The sequence below is a fragment of the Nicotiana sylvestris genome, chromosome 1 (genome assembly GCF_000393655.2).
Source record: "Nicotiana sylvestris chromosome 1, ASM39365v2, whole genome shotgun sequence".
NCBI classification, from domain to species: Eukaryota; Viridiplantae; Streptophyta; class Magnoliopsida; order Solanales; family Solanaceae; genus Nicotiana; species Nicotiana sylvestris.
This window is the reverse complement of record NC_091057.1, coordinates 57,320,056-57,325,995: the sequence shown is the minus strand read 5'-3', so window position 1 is coordinate 57,325,995 and position 5,940 is coordinate 57,320,056.

Genomic DNA, 5,940 nt, shown 5'->3' with positions numbered 1-5,940 from the left:
CTTCTTGCCGTAGGGCTATCTAGTGTTCGGTTTTGTGACCCCGCTCCTGGTGAAATTCACATAGGACGTTCGACTTTCGGGTACTTGGGTCGGACTTCATTTTTTGTGGCCACTTCACCTTTGTTCTAAGCTTCTCTAGTGCATACACTATTTCTAAAGGGGAAACACAAAAATTGTGAGCAGATAAGAGTGGAGGCATACCTCTTTCATTTCGCTGAGTCCCTATATGCGGCCTAGACGATCCTTCTGCATGTCGGGGAGATGATAGAATACTTGTTCTGACATAGGGTTGATGCCTGTCTCGATTGAGGCATGGTCCTTACTGATCTCTACGACCGTCATTACGATGATCTTTCCTTGACTCTGTTTGAACTGATGTTAACTGCTGGGTTGGACCATTAAGGTCATCCTCGTCTGCTCTAACCTCGGCGCAGTAGGCATTGTGAATTTCTTCCCAAGTGGTGGGAGGGTATTTCATGAGCCTTCTCAATAATTTTCTGGTCGCTTTCGACCCATTCCTGTTTAACCCATTTTGGAAAGCTGCCACCGCCATCCCTTCTAATACATTTGATAAGCTCATTCTTACCCTGTTAAATCGAGCGAGGAAGTCCCTGAGTCCCTCGCCAGGCGTTTGTCTAATAGCGAATATATCATTTACCCTGGCCTCCGCCTTCTTAGAACACTGCATGCTACATCATAAATAGTTGAATGACTAGACCTCTTGTTAAGAAGACTTCCTATGAGTTACTTAAAGGAAGAAAGCCAAATATATCCCACCTTAGGGCATTTGGATGCAAGTTCTTTGTGCACAATAATGGAAAAGACTCCCTAGGTAAGTTTGATCCAAGAAGTGATGAGGGAGTATTCTTCACATAGTAAAGCTTATAAGATATATAATAAAATAACTATATATGTAGAAGAAAGTGTACATGTGGTTTTTGATGAAACTAACATTCTTTCTGAGAGACAGGAATATGAAGATGGAGCAATTGGGCTGGTAAGAAACTTAAATGAAACCACAGCCCAGACTGAAGCTGCAAGAGGAAGGCACATGTTCTTATACTCAGGAAAACCTGACTGGGGGAACTAAACAAAGAGGAACTGAACCTCAAACCTCGATGAAACCTGTCCATGAACATGTTCCTCAGAAACAAAACATTGGAGGAACATCTAGGGGAAACCAGCTGGTTGTGAAACCTTTATAAGTACCAAAGTTCTCATCCTATTGAGAACATAATTACTGGTCCAATCTCTAAAATCAAAACCAGATCTTCTTTGAAGAATCTTTGTGCTTTTGATGCTTTTCTATCTCTTATTGAACCTAAGAATGTTACTGAGGCTTTGTTGGATGCAGACTGGGTGAATACAATGTAGGATGGACTCAACCAATTTGAGAGAAGTCAAGTTTGGCATCTGGTACCAAGACCCAAAGACAGATAAGTAATTGACATTAAATGGGTCTTCAGAAACAAACTTGGTGAAGATGAAACAATTACAAGGAACAAGGCAAGATTGGTGATTCAAGGGTATAGTCAAGAGGATGGCATATACTATGATGAGACTTTTTCTCCATTTGCAAGATTGGAAGCTATTAGACTCCTTATAGCCTTTGGTGCTTACATGGAATTCACTCTCCATCAGATGGATATCAAGAGTGCCTTCCTCAATGGCTATCTAAAGGAAAAGGTGTTTGTTACGCAACCTCCGGGCTTTTAAAGAAAGGAATGTCCTGATCATGTGTACAAGCTTGACAAAGCACTTTATGGGCTCAAGCAGGCTCCAAGAGAATGGTATGAAAGATTATCAAAATTCCTACTTGAGTATGGCTACAAGAGAGGTAAAATTGACAACACCTTATTCTTGAAGGAAAAAGGTAAAGATCTCTCGGTAGTTCAGATATACATTGATGATATAATCTTTGGAGCAACTACTGATAAGCTAAGTAAAGAATTTGCTAAATTAATGGGGAGTGAATTTGAAATAAGCATGATAGGTGAGCTTAATTTCTTTTTAGGCTTACAAATTAAATAAAACTTAAATGGAACTATGATCCATCAACAAAAATATGTGAAAGAGTTGCTTAAAAGTTTTAAAATGGAAGATTCATAAGAAATCGATACTCCTATAGCAATAGCCACAAAATTGGATATAGATGAACCTCGTTCATCTGTTGATCAGAAATTTTATAGGGGAATGATTGGTTCTCTTTTATATTTCACTACTAGCAGACCTGACATTATTTTCAGTATTGGCCTTTGTGCTCGATAAATCCAAATGAGTCTCACTTGACTGCTGTCAAGAGAATCTTGAGATACTTGAAAGGCACCACTGACCTTTGTTTTTGGTATTCAAAAGGTAGTAATTTCAACATAGTGGGATATGCTGATACTGATTATAGAGGTTTTCTAGTGGATCGAAAGATCACCTCAGGTATGTCACACTTTCTTGGTTCATGTCTTGTGTCTTGGGCTACCAAAAAGCAAAATTCTGTGGCCTTATCTATTGCTGAAGCTGAGTATGTTGTTGCTGCGTCATGTTGTGCTCAATTATTGTGGATCAAACAACCATTAATAGATTTTGGAATTGATGTAAGTTGTATCCCTATATTCTGTTATAACACTAGTGCCATTAGCATGACCAAGAACCCGGTTCATTATAATTGAACTAAGCACATAGATGTTAGACATCATTTTTTGAGGAACAACTATGAGAAGGGTTTGATCACTGTGGAATTTTGTGCTACTGACAAGCAAATAGCTGACATATTCACAAAAGCTCTAAGTATAGATCACTTTGAAAGGAGCATGTTAGAATTAAGCATGATTAAGATCACCTAAAAAGAACCAGTTCTAACTCAAATATTGGTTAGAAAATTGTGAATTTTTGTACATAATTAGATTATATTTTACTCAGTCTCATACTTCCATAAGTATACTATTGTTCAATATGCTAATATGACTCATTAATCTCTAATGATAATATCTTTATTTTATAGAAAAATTCAAACTTACACAAGAGATTTTTCAGTGAAGAACCTAGTTCATCAAGATCACTTGGTACGTATTCTCCACTCTGCATAATTTGAAATAATTATATTTGGTTCATGATTAAGAGAAGAGTCCCATTTAATCCTAAATCCTTTTGAACTTATCAGTTATGAAAATGAATAAGTTTCGTTCAAAAAGGGAGTCCAAACCGCATTAAGCGCCTAGACTCTAGGGAACCTCTCCAACGTCTTTTCAAAATAGAAATTCGGTTTGATTAGACTTCTGAGAGACTACTGTTACCCAATTAAACACTCCTCTTTAAATTGATTAGGATTAGTGACTTCTTCACTTAAATTTTTCAAGCCATCAAAATACTCTCCATTTTCTCTCATCATCCAAACACACTCAAACTCACTTTCTTTTCTTGCTCCCAAACACAGAAATGGCTTACACCTCTGATAATACCTCATCACCACCCAAGGAAACCTCACCCACACCATCTGATACACCTTCAACTACTCCCATCTCTAAGAAATAAAGGGTAAAAATGATGAATCATTCAAGTCTGCAACTGAGGGGGAAGAAATTATTTCTTCTGAGACAGAGTAGGTAACGTCTGGCCCTAAAGTTACTCCTGAAACTATTTTTAAGTTGCTAAGAATTTGGAGACTAGGTTTGTACTAGTAGGATCTATGGCAGGTGCTGAAACTACTGAGTCTGTAAAGGTGGGTGGTAAAAATAAAAAGAGAGAGATGGTGCTCGAAATGCTATGAGGGGAATGGAAAAAGGAGTGGCTGAATCTTCACCCTCTGCTATTGGTTTAACTAAAGAATTAGGTGCTATGGTAGTTTGGAGTGAGGAATCTGCTGGAGAAGAAGAGAGTGTGAGAGAAATAGGGGGAAATGGGTCTGGAGAAGCTGTTTATAGGTTAGTTCGATTAGGGAAGGATATTGAAGAACCTATTCCATCTGAACAGGAAACCCTCGTTGATCTCCTGAAAAGGATGACTGACAGTTACAATATCAAGAAGAAAGGAATTTCATGAGTGAAAATCCCTAGTATTGGTACTGTTAGGGCAAACAAGAAGAAAAAGGTTGTCTCTTCTATCCCTGTAGAGACTCCTCCCACAATAGGAAGAGCTACAAGGAGTCAGAAGAAACAGAGTGAGGCTGAACTGGAAAAGGCCTTAGAAGAAAGTAAGAGAAAATCTATTGCTAAAGTAAAGAAGAAGGTGGCTGAGCATGTTAAGGCAGTTGCAATTAATGAGATGGACTTGGTCCTTCAGGATGAAGATGAGACAGAAGAAGTGGAGACTGTGACTCTTAAAGCTAAGAAAGCCAAGACTTCCACAAAGAAGTCTGTTTCAAAGACAAAGTCTGTTGAACCATCTACTTTAGCTAAAAAAACCAGGTCTGCATTGAAATCAAGAAAAGTGAAAATTGTGGAGGAAGAAGAATGGAGTGGAGAGGAAGAATAAGATGATTCTAATGCTGAGAAGGACAATATGGTTAAATTTGGAAAGAGAACTATCTTGAAAGGCAGACTCCTCAGTGACTTGGAGGAGAAAAGAATGGTAATGCTTCTGGAGAAGTTATAGTTGCAAGGCTGGAAGGACATGATCCTTCAAGTGGATGGAAGGTTGGCCAGAACTGAGATTGTGGAGTTCATGGCTAACTGTGAGATAAAAGATGGTAGGGTCACCAATGTGGTCAATGGGGCGACAATGGCTTTTGATGATAAAGAACTGGGAGAAGTCTTAAGTGTACCTACTGAAGGGTACAATGATTATAAGAAGCTTAAATGTCCAAGTCTAGAGAATGTCCCTACTGCCCTTGCCATTACTCGGAAGTTTGGTGACAATGAAGAGGAACTTGAGCCCAAGGCTATTTACAAAAGTGAGATGAAGCCACCCTACAAAGTGTTGTTCGAATTTGTTAATAAATATGTGTTGCCAAAGAATAAAAGGAGGCACATTACTACATTCATGGACATAGTCCTTATGGAATATTTGGACAGTGGGAGGCAAATCAATTGGCCTGGATTTATCATCCAGCTTCTTGACAGGGTTCTAAATGGCATCAAGACTCATGCCATACCCTATGAGTTTATTATCATAGTTGTACTTGCACATTTCAAGGTGCCTATCAAGAAATGGGAAGTTGGTACAATCAAGGATTATTTTGGGGCAAACACTCTAACTGCTTGTGACTATAAAGTTCAAACCACTCCCAAAGAACCTGGTTCATCCAAAAAAGTACCAGTGAATAGCAAAGTGCGAGCTTTGGTGCAAGAAAGTGGGGCTAAGGATGCTGAGATTGATAGGCTGAAGAAGAGGTTGGATGAAGTGGAGACTGAGAGAGATGCTCTCAGAGCTGAGCTAGCAAAAGAGAAGGAGAAGAATGATGGCATTCTTTAGGATATGCTGAAACTGCTCCAAGCCAAAAACGAAGAACCTGGTCCTTTCCATCCTTAAGACTCCTAGCCTAGTGTAGATCAACTAGTGACCTATTTCGAGATTTTTTTTGTTTCTTTTGCTCATGATCCTGTGTTCTTATTTCTTTTTATGCTTTGTGGTAGGATCTTATCAATCAATAAAATTCAGTGCCTTTTGCTCTAACTGTTTGTTGATATTTCTTAGCTGGCTAATATCCTTAGATTGATAGATAATGCTTAAATCCATGATTGCATTTGAAGTAGCCCTAGTGGCCATGAGTAATTTCTATTTAAATATAGTTATCTTACATAATTATGCAATTTTTCGATGATGCCAAAAGGGGGAATTGGGTTGTGCTTTTGCTTTGGACTGTGATGTTTATAACCTAATGAACTTGGTCCTGGATGATTTGTGTCTTTAAAATGGAAAGTGTTCTAATAGTGTGTTGATGTTGAGCTGAGTTAAAACAGGTTTCATGCTTATGAAAAGCACGAAGTTTGTCATCATCAAAAAGGGGGA